This window comes from Saimiri boliviensis, chromosome 17, assembly GCF_048565385.1.
Source record: "Saimiri boliviensis isolate mSaiBol1 chromosome 17, mSaiBol1.pri, whole genome shotgun sequence".
In the NCBI taxonomy this organism is placed as follows: domain Eukaryota; kingdom Metazoa; phylum Chordata; class Mammalia; order Primates; family Cebidae; genus Saimiri; species Saimiri boliviensis.
Window position 1 is genome coordinate 63,554,067 of NC_133465.1, and position 17,668 is coordinate 63,571,734.

The 17,668-nt window shown below is 49.9% G+C and overlaps 1 pseudogene; it reads right to left on the reverse strand.

Annotated features, from left to right (window-relative positions):
* Window positions 1-889: 889 nt before the first annotated feature.
* Window positions 890-1,655, reverse strand: LOC120366828 (very-long-chain enoyl-CoA reductase pseudogene; annotated as a pseudogene).
* Window positions 1,656-17,668: the final 16,013 nt, after the last annotated feature.

The window sequence follows — 17,668 nt, forward strand, 5'->3', positions numbered from 1 at the left end:
AAAAAAGCAACAATCACTTCCCGTCTCTGGCCAGTACCACATCTCTCTGTTCCTCTACAGAAAAACTCCAAAATTGCCCATGGGCTCAAGCTCCATTTCTCTCCTCCAAGGGCTTCTTCTTGACTCAATGACAGCCGAAGACTTTCCATGTCCTCTACACTCTGTGTGGCCTGTCCCCTGCTGATTTCTGTACCTCCTCTCCCACTGCCTCCAGACAGCCCACTCTGTTCCCGTGTTCCTCAGACACACCAAGCTCTTCCCAAACTCACGACCTTCGCATTGACAATTCCCTCTGCCTGGAACACTTTTCCCTGTGTTTTTGCCTGACTCACTCCTTAGCTTAACTCAGGTCTCGGCTCTAGCCCCTTCCCTGCCTGGTTCTTCCTGATACTCCTGCATCCTGAAATTAGATTATACGTGATCTGGAGGCAGTGGGATGTTTGCTCTCCCTTTCTGGAAGGTAATTTTCAGAGTAAAGGACTTGTTTGCTCATTACTGTGTCCTCCAAGACCAGAACGGTGCCTGGCACGTGGTAGGTACCCAAACAGCACTTCCTGAATGAATAAAATGATACGTCATTTTAAAAACTTCCGGTGCTTCACAGCATACACTAACATCATTAACAATAGCGTATGGAGTTAACTGGCCAGGATAGCCAAGCACATTGGAGGGATCTGAGTTGACTCCCACTCCCCCAAGCCTATCCCTGTGCTAGACTGTGCGTTTTGGGAGGGCTTTTGTTGTTGTTGTTGTTGTTGTTGTTGACCATGTAGTTTTATTTCATCAGTGCTCTCTTTTTAGTGGATTCAGGCAGCACCCCAGAGTACAGGACTTAGCTCCGAGGGGTGGCCTGACCCAGCAGCAGTCTTCTGTTCCAGTAGGAAAAAGCTTCCCCCCCCCCAACTGGGGCAGGTGGGTTTTATTCCAGGTGCTGGAGAGCTGTGAGCCCCGCCCCTACCCTGGGATGCCCCCGGGATGGGGGCTGAGCCCAGGCAGGGGTGAGCACTCCGAGCAGGAAGGGGATGATGGGCATGCGCAGGGGTGGGTAGTCCCGGAACTCCTTCAGGTAGCTGCGGTGTTTGCCCTTGGCCCAGATGGTCATCTGGGTGAAGCCCACCAGGGAGAACAGGGCCACTGGGAGACACTGCGTCATGATGGCGAAGCCGATCCAGGATCCCACCTCGTAGGTATAGTTGGGGCAGGACACCAGCAGGAAAAGCCACGTGAAGGGGTTCTTGGTGGGGTATGGGATCTTCCGCGTCTTGGACCCAGCGGGCCGCAGGTCACGCAGGGCCACGTGGATGGAGAAGTTGCTGAGCTGGCAAATCACAAAGATGGCGAGTGCCAGCTTTACCTGCTGAGTACCGTAGGTAGGGGGCGTGTAGAGAGGGTGGTTGATGTAATAGGCCATCCACGCAGCAAAGCCCCAGTAGCAGATGCAATTCTTGAAGATGTTGTGCAAAGACATGGTGCCATGGGAGAAACGGTGCACGAAGAGCGTCTCCAGCAGGCGCTTGACGTAGTGGAATTGAGTGGCAGATGCAGGCGAGGTGCACCACCGTGTGCCGGCTGGATGTGAAGTCATATTTGTGGCCACAGATGAAGGGCACTCGGAAGTAAAAGAGCAGGTAGACGAAAAGGGGCCCCGAATACTCTGTTAGGAAGACCGTCACCTGGGAGGTGCTTCAGCCCACAGTTTTCCAGATGGACTCATTGCATTTTCTGGGTTCCAAGCTCCTCAGATGTGATCACCACCAGCAGAAGCGGCAACACAGCCTGCCAGCCCCGCCTGTCCGTCAGGGCCGGGAGGGAGGCAGTCCTGCTGTCCTTGCTCTCACCCTGTGCCCTCTCAGGCTTCCACTGAGCATTAATCACACAGCCTGAAGGGATGCCTGAAACAAATTCCAGTCCAGAGAGGGCCGCTGCCCTAAAAGAGGAGTGGAGGAGAATACACAGAAACCTGCCAGCCTCTACCTACAGGCCTGGTCTGGCCGGTTCCAGGTTCGCGGAGCCCTGCCCTCCAGGCTCCAGGGGTAGGTGCTGCAGGAGCTGAGATCTTAGCCTGTCATTCTCCAGCCAAAAACCACTGAGTCCTGGCAGGCAGGACTGCTGCTGAACGGTTAAGATGAACCATGCTTCCTGTACACCACCCCACGTGGCCTGGGTCCTCCACACCTGCCCCTCCCACCATTCAGCATTGAGCTGCACCAGGCCAGCTGGCTGACCTCTTCACCGCGGCTAGTACACTGTGCTCCCTGTCCTGAACCGTTTGGGGCCTTTCAAGGCCCGTGTGTTGCAGAACTTCAGGAATAAAGCTGGACTGGGCACCTGGTCTGTCTTTTTCTGCTTCCGTAATCGAACAGGCTGTTTAGTCCAGGGATGGGCAAACATACTCTGCCAAGAGCTGGGTAGTAAATATTTTAGGCTTTATGGGGCACAAGTCTTAGTCATAGCTATACAACTATGCCCTTGTAGCTCAAACACAGCCGTAGACTGTCTATATAGGAGTGGGCGTGGCTGTATGCCAATAAAACTTTATTGACACGAACAGCAGGTGGGCCACATAGAGCCCAAGGACCATAGGTTGCTGACCCTGATTTACCCTTCTGACTCAGTTTCCTCACCTATAAACTAGGGACAATCATGTCTTAACATGATCACTGAGAGTTGATAAAAGTACTCACAGCTGCACAGTCATGTTGGAGTTTTTTGTCTGTTTCACAGCAACCCCTCACCTTGCATCTTGCGCAGAGGAGCACCAGCCTCACCCCGGGTTCGGGGCAGGCCCCAGCCGCGCCTCGCTGTGGCCAAACACATCGCTCTGACTCGTGCCTGGGAGCCTGCGAGCCTCGGACTGCCTGCGTTATGATTTATTTCAGCGTGACTGTCAGACATCTCGGTTCTGCGGCGGGCTGCGGGGATGAGGAGGGCCTTTCAAGGGGGGCCGGGATTGCATTCGCTGCGGATGAGGCTGCGCGGACGCAATGGGGGCGCCGGGCCCGCAGCCCCGCCTCCCCCGCACTGGGCTGTCTTCGCCGTCTCCTGCTCGCGGCCCCGTGGCGCTCTTTCCCCTTCCTTTACTCCGCTGGCTCTCCCCGCTCCCAGCCTGCTGAACGACTTGCCTCGCCCCCCATCTCCACGGGTTCCCCAGCTTCTCTTCATGTGCCCCATAGCGTGGCTGCGCCAGCATATAATAAACGCTGCTGACCGGGGAATCCGAGCTAACTGAATTACTTCCTCATTAAAGAGGCGGGCAGATTCCTGCGCCCCGCGAGCAGCCGCCCTCGCTGCCTCCCTCCCCGCCCCGCTCCGCCCTGCTGGGCCCGCCCGCCGTCTGCAATTAGGCGGCAAATGCGTGCGGCCCGCTGGTGGCCGGGGTTCTGCAGGGGCTGGGGGGGGGGGGGGGTAGCGCTCGTCTGCTTCTCTCCAGGGTGGATCCCAGCTCTGCTTCCTCTTCCCGCCTTCCCAGACCGTCAGTTTCTCAGCCAGGGAGCTCCAGGCCAGCTGGAGACGGGAGGTGGCCTGCTCAAGGTCACCTGAGTCCCCTCCTACCCGAGTTCCAATGGAGGCCGCTGGCTTTGGCCTGGGCAGAGGAGCTGGTGGTTCCTAAGATCTTCCTCTGGCTTCAGGGAAGTTGATTCCCTGGCAAGGCTTCCAGGAGACTCCCACAAGCCAACTGGAGGCCCCCCGACCAAAAGGAAAGGGGGTCTGGACGCCAGGGCTCCACCTGGCGCCTCCTTCTCACCTCCTCGGCTCTGTGTCTGTCAGCGAACCAGGGTCTCTGATTCCCCGTGTCCCCCCACCGGGTCTTCCGGGACTGTGCCAGGGGCCTCCTATCTGGCCAGCACCCCAGGGCGCCACCTCCCCAGGCCCGCAGTAAGCCGGCCGCTCCCCTCGGACCTCCCACCTGCTTCTCTGCGAGAGCCTCCCGCGTGGAGGGCTGGCTCAGTGCCAGGCAGCTGGTAAGTGCTTTACAGGTGTTGTTGCGGAGCAAACCAGAAACCATTATTCTAAAAGCTGGCTATATTCTGGGCCTTTTTACTTGCAGGCAATGGAAGATTTACTCGTTCTTTTGTTTAAGAAAACACCTTAATGGGCCTGTTGGCCTCTGGGTACGTCTAGATGGGAGAAGATTGAGACAAAGAAACATTGGGCTGTTCTGCATCATAAAGTAAAGGGAAGTTTAGGTTCCCTAAGCTAGCGAGAGTGGAAGGGGGCGGGGACTGGGAGCCTCGGGGGGAGGATGAAGCGGAAAGAAAACAGGCTGGTTACAGCTGCGGGGGCCTGGATGCTGCGGATAAACACAGCCTGGAAGAAACACCTCAGACCCTGAAACTGCCCCCACCCCTGTGGAGTCATGGGAAACGCTGGCCAAAGCTGGACATCCCGCGTCGTTGTAACCCAAGTCGCTTGTCTTGGAATAATGTTCCTGCGAGAAGCCCCTTTCCGGGGCTAGGAATCCACGTGGTAACTCTTGATTCTGTCTTTGTTCTCCAGACCTCCCAGTGAAGTGGTTCCGGCCCTGTGGGCCTTGGAGATCCTGCAGGCGCAGCTGTTTGATTGGAATGCCTTACAGGTAGCTTGAATTCATGGACGCATGCCCTCTGCATTGTAGGATGCGAAAGGTTGCCAGCAATCCTGTTTAGGGAGGACTGGTGGATGAATTGTGCTTCGGGGACCCCGGGCTTGGCATATGGTAGGTACTGCCACAGCCCCTGCCCTGCTGGCTAGCCAGTTAAGTTAGGTCTTCGCAGGAAGGGGCTGTGTGTCTCTGAGACACCTGTTGACCTAAGTGCGGTCCCTCCAGTGGCTCACTGAGAAAAGACCCAGCTTTCTGGGGGTCTCTCTGACAGCACAAGGCCTGGCTCTTCCTCCTCGCTGCCCACACCCTCTTCCCTGGGGCTGAGGCCTGTTGGGAGTTTGGGAAATCAGCCTTCGCTGTTTACTCAGGGACCTTCTCCCTTTCTCAGTGGGTTGCAGGAGAACAGAAAGTGAGGTCAAAGCGTGCTTGTGTCTGCAGACAGAGACTCCTTCATCTAGAGAAGAAAAGCCTCCCCCAGTGCCAACTCTGGGACTTGAGAAAAATCACCGTTTTGTCAGAGTTTATATCAAGGCACCACGAAATTCACAGATGGCTTTGCCCTTCTGTCTTGGCGTGGTCATCCCCAAAGGAGCCCCTGAGATGAGGACTTGGGTGCAGGTAGCTTATTTAGACAGGGATACCAAGAAGCTGGGGACCCACTCAGGAATCATGGAGAACATGCTTTGAGATTGCCTCCCTCCAAAGGATAGGGGAGCTGAAGCTTCTATTCCCAGACTTGTCCTGCCTTGCCCGAGGGTTATTAAATTCCCAGCGCTGGAGGGTGCCCTGTGCACAGGCTGTGCAAGCCCTTAAGGCAATGGGGAACAATCGGAAGCAAAAAATCAGAGCACCCCAGGTGCTTGAGGTGGAAGGCTGCCAGCACAGACAGGTACAGGCGGGAAGATTGCTTGAACCCAGGAAGTTGAGGCTCCAGGTACAGGTGGACAGAAGTTATGAAAAGCGTTTGCTCTAACCCCCAACCCTAAAAGCTAATTTAAGAAAGCCCCAAAGCTAATTTCAGAAAGAACTTCAAGTCCTCTAGGGTTGCTGGTAGGGGTGCAAATGAGCTGGGAGAGTGAGTTCCTCATGCCTTCCTTCTCCACATAGTCCCAAGGTTTCCACCGTCCAACTACAGGGTTTCAACAAAGAGACACGCTGGGTGCAGTGGCTCATGCCTGTATTCCCAGCATTTTGGGAGGCTGAGGCAGGCAGGTCACCTGAGGTTAGGAGTTTAAGACCAGCCTGGCTAACATGATGAAACCTCATCTCTACTAAAAATACAAAAATTAGCCGGGCATGGTGGTGGGCTCCTGTAATCTCAGCTACTCAGGAGGCTGAGGCAAGAGAATTGCTTGAAACCGGGAGGTGGGGGTTGCAGTGAGCCAAGATTGTGCCATTGCCTTACAGCCTGGGGAACACAGCGAGACTCTATCTCAAATAAATAAATAAAAATAAATAAAGAGACAGTAAATGCCTGGAGAATGAATTAAGACCCATAGTTTTGGGTTTGTAATAGGGTTGTCGAAGAGGTAGACCCATGATGAATGGAGGACAGTTTGGGATAGCTGTGACAAAGAGTTTATAGCCATAATATGTAAAGCCCTGCCATATTCAATAAGAAAGCAATCACAAGCCGACAGAGAAAACAGTCAAATTGTACCAGCAGGCAGTTCACCAAAAAAATACGTGCATATTACTAATAAATATCTAAAATTATTTCTATCTCGTTTGTAATAAAAAATAATTTCAGACAAGGCATTATTCCTTCCCCATCAGATTGGCAAAAAGTTCACAAAATGGGTGTCAGCCAGCGTTGGTAAGGGAGTGGGGAGAGAGACATTCTCAGGCTGTCCACTCTCTTCAGAGGGCAGTTTGCATTAAACATGAAAAGTGGGCGTGAACCTTGACCAGGCAGTTCCACTACTAGGCATGTCCCCCTCAGAAATGTCAGTATCGCCGTACATGCACAAAGATGTTACAGAGAAGTTCCTTTCAGTTATACTGACACAATTCAAGCCAATCTAAATGTCTGTGGGGTATGTAGTTAAATTACAGCCCACCTAAGCCAGGCATGGTGGCTGACACCTGTAATCTCAGCACTTTGAGAGGCCAAGGCGGGAGGATCACTTTAAGCTCAGGAGTTTGAGATCAGCCTGGGCAACATAGTGAGACCCTTTCTCTATCAAAAATTTTTAAAAAGCAGCCAGTGCACAAGTGGTGCACACTTGTAGGCTCAGCTACCTAGAAAGCTGAGGTGGAAGGATTGCTTGAACCCAGGAGCTTGAGGTTTCAGTGAACCATGGTCATGCTACTGCACACCAGCCTGGATGACAGAGCAAGACCCCATCTCAAAAAGAAAAAGCATGTCCACATCCTGGAATACTATACAGCTATTAAGAAGAACGAGATAGTTGGGCGCGGTGGCTCACGCCTGTAGTCCCAGCACTTTGGGAGGCCAAGGCGGGTGGATCACAAGGTCAAGAGATTGAGACCATCCTGGTCAACATGGTGAAACCCTGTGTCTACTAAAAATACAAAAAATTAGCTGGGCATGGTGGCGCGTGCCTGTAATCCCAGCTACTCAGGAGGCTGAGGCGGGAGAATTGCCTGAACCCAGGAGGCGGAGGTTGCGGTGAGCCGAGATCGCGCCACTGCACTTCAGCCTGGGTAATAAGAGCGAAACTCTGTCTCACAAAAAAAAAAAAAAAAAAAAAAAAAAAAAAAAAAAGAACAAGATAGACTTATCAGAGGTCCTTTAAGTAATAGAGGAAGGTCTCCGAACAATATTTTATGACTTTATTTTTGTAAAATAAAGAACTATACCTACATTTGTATGTGTGTGCATGGAAAACTATCTTGCAGGTTCCACAGCAAATTGTTAACGATGCTGGCCTCTAGGGAATGAAATCAGAGTGGGGGCAAGCGGGGGAACTGGTAGGAGGCAGTGATGTCGTGGAGTGGAATGTTTTTCTGTACTCGGTTTGTCATTGTGATCATGAGCAATTTAATGAAAAGCAATCAAATCTAAAACATGGGGGATAGGTAGAATTGAAAAGGATTCTAGCAACTCTCAATCCCTGCATTTGCTTTCCTGGGTCTTCATAGGAAAACTCCAAGCTCATTCCATAAATGAAAAGTTGGGCATCAGAGACATCGTGTGACCCCCGCCCCAACCCCCCTGCCCCAGTTACACAGATTCTAGGGCCCAGGCTGGCTACTTTCAGGCTGATCTCTGGAATGGCTTTTAACGGATAAGTAGGGAGATGTATCAGTTAGCTATTGCTGTATGCCAAACATCCCAAGTCTCGGTGACTTAAAACAACAAGTGTTTATTATTTATCATGCGTCTATAGGTCAACGGGACTGGGTTCGACTGATCTCAGCTGGGATTACAAAGGCATTTGTGATCAGCCAGTGAGCTGGCCAGTGGCGGGCTGGTCCAGGACCCTGGGCTTTGATGCCTTGGCTCCCCTTCAGGTGCCTCTCACATCTCTCTAGCAAGCTAGCCTAGGCAAGGTCTCATGGTGGAAGCACAGGTGTGTGGTGGAAACACAATCACTTTTTCAAGTTCTGCCTGAGTCAAGGTTACTACTATGAACCAAACTCTTGGAGAGTGTGGGAGGTCATGACTAAAGGGCCTGAATACAGGAAAGCCATTCATAAGGACATTAACGCAATCAGTCTCCTGCAAAGATCAGCTCAGGACCCGCAGCAGTCAGAAGGGATTGGAGATGCCCCCTCCCCAGAGCCTTGGAAGCCTTGCTGCCAGAGTCCAAGTTGTGAGTCGGTGCTGATCACTGCAGCCTGGGGATAAAGAAGCCCAGACTTTCTGCTGCAGGAATGGCCCCACAGGAAGGCAAGCCATCTCCAGCTGTGATGAGTTGGAGATTAGCAGCATCCAGGACTATCCAGCCAGCCTCCCACCCTCACCTGGGGCCCCGGAGGGTGGCGGGGGCTGAGGATAAAAGGATGATGGGTAGTGGGTAAGGGAGGAGGGAGGCGTTAGGTAAAACACCGGAGCAAGCCTAGAGGTGAGTGTGAATTTGTCCTGGGTGTTCTGTTCATCCAGCAGCGCTGTCGGTCTCCCCTCCCTCTGTCTCCCATGCCCCCCCCCACACACACCTGCCCCTGAGTGTGGTGAGCCAGAAACTGATTGCACAGAAACTTCTCATTTTTAGCTTTACCTCGGGTGGCTGCAAGTCTCCTTCCTGCTCAGAGATGGGGACTGAGCCTGCCCCTTGGCATCCTGGTCCTGCTGCCTGCCCCCCTCCCCGGCCCCAGCCCCAGCCCCCAGCCTGGACCCCACGCTCCTGTTCAGCCATCTCTCACCGACAGCGCCTTCGCAGGCTACAGGGACTCTGGCGTGGAGTGATAGATTCTGCCTTTTCCTGTTTTCAGGAAATATTGCCACTCGCTTCGCATTTATCCTGCCCCTCATCACCACATGGAGGCCGAGGCTGAGGCGGGCTCATAGTCATTTATTATCTGCCTCTGTTGGAGGGGGAGGACAGGCTCGCACCGGGAGTGCCAGGAGGTGGGCTGGGGCTGGAGAGATGGAGCTTTCATTCAATAAGCCACAAATATTTATTGGGAGTCAGCTGTGCACACAGAACTGCAGGTAGTGAAAGAAGAGACAGAAACGGTGCCACAGGGCCAGGGACACGCCCTCCAACCAGACTTGCAATGAGGCAGGAGAGGTGAGACATTAGCTTTTAGAGGTTGGAGCCTCAAATACCCACTGTGGAAGTGATAGTACAAGAGCACTAGAGGGTGATTTGAAATCAGGTATAAAACGCTTTCCATATGCATGCCCTTTGATCTGGCAGTTGCCCATCTAGAAATTCTTCTAAATCTGTACAGAGATGTGTGTACAAGATCTATCGGACATTATTTATAGCAGAGAAGTAAAAGCAACTGAATGGGAAACAAGTTCTGTAACTTATGGTACATCCATATAATGAAATACCATGCCAACATTCAAATGCATGTGGTAGAAAAATATTTATTTTCGAGTCAGGGTCTCGCTCTGTCGCCACGGTTGAAGTGCAGTGGCGTGATCATAGCTCACTGCAGCCTCGGCCTCCCTGGGCTCAGGCGATCCTCCCACTTAAGAAAAAATATTTACTGGTATATAAAGAAAAGCTTGTGACCCATCATCAAGAGATAACTTCTACAATATTGGTGTGTATAATTGGCCATTTTTATACATAACACTTATTTTTTCACAAATGAAATAGTAGTAACTATTGTATTGCTTTCCTCATTCCCCCCTTGCCAAAAGGTCTAGGGACAGTTACAAAAAAACTAAATGGGATTATTGAGAGTAGGGGCTGAGAGCTGTGATCCCTGCTGGTCCCAAGAACATCCACGTTGTCATATAGACCTCTGACAAATGATGTTTATCAGGAGTACCTTGGAGCTAGGCGTCTCAGGAAGGCAGCCAAATGTGTGAGTAATTTAGAAAGATTTTCATTCAAAAGGACCCCACAAAAGTCTTGACTGTAAGAGAATGGAGACAGATGTTACTGAAACTTTAAATGGTTGGACAAAGGCATGTTCTGATGCTGCCGGATAAACATCTGGGCCACCTGAACATCATCAGCATCTCTCATCTTCCTATGAGAATCGATTTTGTTCACCTCCATCCCTGGCTGCAGATACCAAAGGCAACTATTTTCTGCCTGCCAGGAATCCCAAGCCCTTTGAAGGGAAAGCATGATGGTGGTAGGACTGTGGAGGTTTCCCAGGGAAGGGTCTGTTTTGGCAATGGTGGGTTCAGTGCTCAACGGTGAGTCCAAGATGGCTGAATGAGAGCAAGTGTTCTGAGTTCAGGTGTGGGCTGCAATCGTGACTAAGGACTTCCTGGAAGAGCCAGCTGGACCTTGAAGGTTGAGAGACGAGACCTTGATCACGTAGGAGTCACCAACTGAGATGTTCATCACCACCTGTGGGGCTCTGTCCTGCAGCCCCTGACTTAGCGACAGATGAATGAAATACACTGTCACACCCAGTACAGTGATTTGAGCGGGCTAGGGATGGTCTGCAGCTGTGGGCAGTTGCAAGTAACCAAGCGGGACTCCCAGTTCCTCCTTGCATTTATTCAGTACAGACTTAATAACAGTGGTTCTAAGTCAACATGCTTGTGGATAATCAACATGGTTAAGAGTGGTTTTATGAATGATAAAAGGTCTTGGTTCTAGAGCCCAGAATAAACACTATTAACAGGTAATTCCCCTTCGACCCCCACCCCCCACCCCTGCCCAGGGCTATCCAGCACAAAGTTTACATGCGTTAACAGAGTACAGACAGGGATGTGGGGTAAACAGACTTAAGTGGGAAGCTTTTATTATCCTAATCTACCTATGACAGTGCTCTAACCTAAGAACTGGCTGCCTTCAGCCGGTCTCATTGAAATCTTTCGGCCTTCCAAAAGGTTTGAGACTGTAATCCATAACTTCCCTATATCTTCCTTAATATTTTGCCAGCCACCCCGAGTGAATCCCAACAGAGAGGTTTCAGCAGACAGGTTTGGAAAGATCAGCAGGACAAGCGGCTAAGGCTCAGAGAGGTGGCCTGACTCACGCCACACCACACAGCTTCATAGGGAGCCTTGAATGTGGGCAGTGCTGTGGCTTCTGCAGGGCCAGGTGTACCTTGGAAGGACAGAGCCTGAGGAGGGGTGGCAGCCTCTCAGCTCCGCTTTGATGAAGTGTCTTGAACGTAGTTATCCCGTGCAGAGTGCGATAGAAGTCCTGGGCTCCATGCTGCTCATTTGCATGTGTAAACGCATGTGTATATAGAGTGCTTATTAGTGTCAGTGGAATTTGCATTTTAAGTGGATTGGCTTGTTGGGCATGTTCTTTAGAGCCCTGGACTTGAACAGAAGTTTCCAATTTGAAAGTTGCTGTTCCCTGTGCAATAAGCAATTGGGTTCTTTCGGAGGGGCCATCGCAAGGGGGATAGATGGTTATGGTGTAGAAGAATGAAAGGGGCAGCGAATGGGGTGTCCAGACAACAGTGACCAGTGATTTTGGGCAGGCAGCAGCTTCTCTGTGCCTCGATCTCCTCATCTGCATCATCTCCCCTGCTTACCTCACCGGGTTGACTTAGAATCCTGGGAAGATCATTGTCACAGTGGGTAGAAAAGCGGAAGTCAATACCCGCCTATGAGAACACATGGACACAGGGAGGGGAGCACTACACACTGGGGTCCGTTGGGGGGAAATGGGGGAGGGACAGGGGGTAGGGAGGTGGGAAGAGATAGCATGGGGAGAAAGGACAGATACAGGTGAGGGGATGGAAGGCAGAAAACCACACTGCCATGTGTGTACCTATGCAACAATCTTGCATGTTCTTCACATGTACCCCAAAACCTAAAATGCAATAAAAAAGCAGAAGTCTCTGCAGCTATTGGGGTGATTATCATTCTCATAGCCCAAATAGCAGCCACTGATGTGTTCTCTGCTGCCAGTGTTCATATGTGCTATCCGTTCCTGTACCTCCACCCAGACACATAACCTGGCACATCTTTGAGTCTTTCCTGCTCCCCAGACAACTTTTATCATCGGTCAGATCTTCTCTAGAGAGGTGAGAATGGGGTCGTGTTGAAGACCCCACAAGAGCTAAAACATCCACATTTCTGTTCCCCAGATCCCATCTGTCAGGCCCCTCTCTCCACTCAGCTGCTGTCCCAGTGGTCTCTGCTCTGGAAATGTCAATTGCCTCAACTCCTACAGTTCGACTCTGCTCCAGCTTTTATGCCCGCGTTTGCAACCGGTCAGGATGTTGGGCAAACAAAAGGGCCTCCGGTTCATCAGACACCCCGTCCGGGGAAGGGAGTTGGGACCACAAACCTCGACTTGCCCATTATTTCAACACCGTGGCATTTCCCTTCAGCGGTGGAATGTTGCCTTGTTTTCCGACCTGTCCACTTAGCTCACCCAGCACCCTCACTGTCCCCTGTTAATCGGATGACAAGAATCTGGCTCCCTGAACATCTGAGGGCATGTCATGGCTGTCACCACAGAAGTGACAGTGACAATGGGGTTGAGTCAACCAGTGCTTGTCCGGGCCCAGCGGCAGCCTCAGGGAACGAGGAACAGTGGTGCTAAGGGTAATCAGGAGGTGGGAGAGGGCAGAGGGATGAGGGACAGTTATTTCTGGGGCTGGTCTGTCTGAAGGGTGTAAAGTGGAGACAAGAGAGAAATCTCGCATGCTGAAGAATTGGAAATGATTAATGTGCTTACTCTGCCCTTAAAGGATAGAGAATAGCACTCCGCTCCTTAAGTGTGGGCTGTGCATCATGACCTTCTTCTGAGAAAATAGCATGGAAAGGGAGAAAAGACAAGTTTTTCAGGGGAGAAACCCAGCATGGTCACCTGTACGCACCCTTGAGCAGATGCGATGAGAAGATGATGATACTGTGATTAGATCGAGTGATATGTTTTAGAGGAGAAGGTCACTTTACCTCTGTGGTCTTTCCTTCCAATACACATCACCCAATCTAATTATAGGAAAGACATCAGACAAACCTCAACTGAGGAACGTTCTACAAAATAACTGACCAGCATGCCCCAAAACTGTCAAGGTCATCAAAAGGCCCCCCCAAAAGCCCAAGTCACAGGCAGGAGGAGCCCAGGGAGACGTGACTACCAAATGCAATGTGGTTTCCTGGATGGGATCCTGGAACGGGGACAAAAATAAACTGGAAATCAGAATAAAGTATAGACTTTGGTTAATAATAATGTATTACTATTGGTTCACTAATTGTGACAAATGTACCGTACTCATTGAAGGTGTTAATAATAGGGAAATAATAGAGGAAGCAGTGTGAAGAACCAGGGAACTCTCTGTACGATCCTTGGGATAATTCTGTAAACCTAAAACCATTCTAAACTGAAACATTTATGGGAAAAAAAGAACTTTAGGGCTTGGCAAATGATCAGGATTTGTTACTATATTCAAACCTCTTCAACCAAACAAAGTGGCTGCTTTGTTTCAGGTTTTGGGCACCGTTGTTACTCACTGATGTTGGCATCACCAGATTGTCAAAGGCTAAACAGCAACTTTAAGACGCCTGGCAGCAAGTCCATCCGGCCCATAAGGAAATGGTCCAGGCCAGTAATGTGCTATTTGTCAGAGAAAATTACTTGGATTGCCCCCCCTCCCAGGGTGTGCCCCTCCTCTTGATACTGAAAAGACTCGTCTGGGGTGTCCGCACTCTGCAGTTATTGTGTGATCCTAGGTGGTGTGCCCATCTCCAGCAGGCTTCAGCATCCCCAGCTCTCAGGCAAGCTTGGAAGGGCCTCACAGAAGTTCAGCATGCATTAAACACAGAATCAATCTTATTATACTCACAAAACGGGTTATCTAATTCAGGGGCTACAGACACGGAGCCTCCCATTAGTCCCCACTGTGGATCTTGTGTGTCGCAAAACCCCAGTATATCCTCAGGAGCCAGAAGAGTATCTGATGCTTAGTAGATGCTCAGTAAATCAATGATTATTCCATGCTGGGTCCCAAGCTTGTCATCACTGGCTTTAGATGTCTTCAATAGCCCCTGACACTCACCACCTTCCTCCATGCTGCCTCGAAAGTCTCATGTAATATGCAAACATTAATTGTTGGTGATTGAAACACCCTCTACCCATAAACAATACTGCCCCACCCCCACCTCTTACATAACAGATGAGAGTGGACCCCTCCCATCAAGCTGCTGCTCTTTGACTTTGCTCCTATGCTCAGGACTGGGACGAGGGAGATAAAGGATGTGCGACTTCAACACACCACGCCACACCCCGTGAAACATGAACGCACAGGCTTCCATTCCAGCAGTATGGTGAGTTACATACTTTGACATTCCTTTTGAAACAACGAAATTTATTGGGGGAAATTTTTTTTGATGCCACTTTTGAAATGTACATGTGGCACACCAGGAAGGGCTCCACAGAGCCCCAAAGTGGAACAGAACGAAGCAAAGCCAACTGCTACCCTGAGAACGTCCACTGAGACCTGGAGAACTTGGGCTTTAATCCCTCCCTTCCTCAATCCCTCCCTCTCCTCCCCTTTCTTTCTCTTTCTCTCTCTCCCTCCTCCCTCCCTCCTTCCTTTCTTCTTCCCTCCTTCCCTCTTTCCCTCTCTTTTTCTTTCTTTTTTCTTTCTCTCTCTCCCTCCCTCCCTCCTTCCTTCCTCCCTCCCTCCCTCTCTCTTTCTCTCCCCCTCCCTTCCCTCCCCTCCCTCCTTCCCTCAATCCCTCCCTCCCTCCTTTCCTTCCTCCCTCCCTCCCTCCCTCCTTTCTTCCTTTCTTCCTTCCTTTCTCACTCTATTGTCCAGGCTGGAGTGCAGTGGCATGATTTTCACTCATTGCAACTTCCACCCTCAGGCCCAAGTGATCCTCCCACCCCAGCCTCCCAGGTAGCTGGGACTGTAGGTGCACACCACTATGCTCAGCTAAATTTTGTAGTGTTTGTAGAGATGAGGTTTTGCCATGTTTTGCCATGTTGTGCAGACTGATCTTGAACTTCTGGGCTCAAGCGATCCACCCACCTTGGCCTCCCAAAGTGCTGGGATTATAGGTACACACCACCATGCCTGTAATTTTGTATTTTTTGGAGAGGGGTTTCACCATGTTGCCCAGGCTGGTCATGAGCTCCTGGGCTCAAGCAGTCCATCCCCCTTCAGCCTCTCAAAGTGCTAGGATTACAGATGTGAGCCAGGGTGCCCAAGCCTCAGACTTCTGTTTTGATGGTTGTCTAAAATAGGGAAACAGAATAAAAATCCTCAATCTAATAGAACCCCACATCAATCTGGGACCACAAAGAGTGCTTATCAGGTAAGGATGAGCATGCAATTCACCTGCCATGTAGAAGACGGTGGAGGGGAAACTTGCTTGACTTGTTCAACCTTGGCATTGGAGGGACAGAGGAAAATAAACTCATTTGAGACGTTGTAACCATGAGCCAATCTTCACAAGGGTCTATGGTCATCTTTGAGCTGCCTGTAGTCCAAAAAAACATCAAGAGGAAAATTGAATAAGTTGTCCTAGTCTGGTAGACCATGGCAGAAGAAACCAATGCAAATCCCCTCTAGGAAACTCTCCTTCCACATGCCTTACAGAATACTTAGAAAATTCTAAGAAATATAGTGACCCAAAGACACAGGACCCCAGAAATTATCCTGTTAGGACTCCAGGAACACAGAATTTAAAAAAAAAAGAAAAAGAAAAAAAGAATGAGAAGGTCTAGCATATGTTTAATCAAAATTCCAGAAGGAGATGATAGAAAAAAATGAGAAAAAGATAGTATTCAAAAAGATAATAGCTGAGAACTTTCAAAATATTTTTGTAAGACACACATTTTTATATCCAGGAAGCTCTGCTGGCATCTGATGCTATTCCTGGATGGGAGGATTGGTGCCTTGAGAAAATGTTTGGCACTTCTGTACTGTTACTTCTTCTTCATAGTTTGTAGAAAGTTGCCAAAAAAAAAAAAGTTGCTCTCCTCCTAACAAGAAAAAGCTGGATAAATTACAGAATAATGACTTTTCCTGAACCCATCCGAGAGCTGAGGTCACAAGGTAACTAAGTAGCCGGGAATCCAAAAGGGAACAAGCCCCTCTGAGGAGAGAAGAGACATGTGAATGACCTCCCTATGGCAGAGCAAGGGAGGAGAGGTACCGTAGCCCAAGTGGTAAGGAGAATCGGCTACAATTTTAAAGAACCACTGAAGGACAAGGGTGGGCTAGTGTATCAGTCTGAAATTGATGGGAGCATCTGCTAAAACAGGAGTTCCTATTTACTCACAGGCTATTTCCCAGGAGCCTCTGACGGCTGCTCCTGAGAAAGATTTGGGGCAGGCAGGACAACTGAGAGCAACCATTTGCAGCACAGACCAGCGGAAGGTGGTCAGCTGCTACTGAGAAGGAGATGGAAAACTGCCATCTCCCTAGATCTTTCTCTCATATGAAGCAAAAGCCTTAAACCACTACAGGAGGAAGTGTAAACCCTTTTGCCCACTGGGCTCAAAGGTAGTGATCCGTGGCTGTAGGGGTGGAGAGAGCAGGTGAACACCCTGTTCAGACCCTTCTCTTCTACAAAGCAACAGCCATAAATCACTTGGCGATGGAGAGCAAAGCCTCTTGCACTCAGGCAAAGACACGATGAGGTTAAGGAAAAGATGTAACAAAAACTCTCCAGTGCTGGGTGATGAGCAGGTAACCATCTTGGGCTCAAGAGTCCATGTTTATATCAAGTAGATGTCTCTTACCACTGCGGGAGGAGCAGGAAACTCCTGTCCAAGACCCACCGAAGCAGTTTGACTACTGAAGGAAGAGAACAAATGGGGCGCTAGTGCTGAAAAGGCTTTACCCCCAAAACTCAGGTACACAGAGCCTTCCTAAGACTGAAACTGGACAAGGCAACAGAGAACCTTCCTACCAAGAAGCATCAGTCTACTGGTGGGGAGGGACAAAGCGTGGAGAGAGATCTACTTTGTGACACGGGCATTAAAAGACTGGGTGAGTTGAGGGCGGGCCACTCACACTGTGAAAACCCTCCAGCACCCCAGCATTAACCCGAAATACAGGCAACAGCAGCACACTGATAGAATACCTAGAAGCCTGTGGCCCTTTGATGGTAACCATAGCAACAATAAAACCCAAACCCAGCTCAACTTTTGGCTAGCATGACTCACCCTTCCACCTAATGACCCGAAACAAGAAGCATGCTCGCTCCCAGGCATGAATATTATCTATCTTTTGTGAGCCTGTTTTAGTGTGATGTTTGACATTCAATCAAAAATCATGAGACATACAAAAAAGGTAAGAAAACACAAATTATTTAAGAGATAAAACAACCAAAGAAAATAAGACTCAGATACGACCTAGACGTTAGAACTATTAGACAGGTACTTTAAAATAACTATGGTTAAAATGCTAAAGGATGGTAAAAAGGTGGCCAACATGCATGAATGAATGTAGAATTTCAACTGTAAGAAAGTCAACTGGGAATGCAAGAAGCAACAATAAAAGACAGTATCAGATAATAGTTTTCTTTGACAGGCTTATTAGTACACTCAACACAGTAAAACA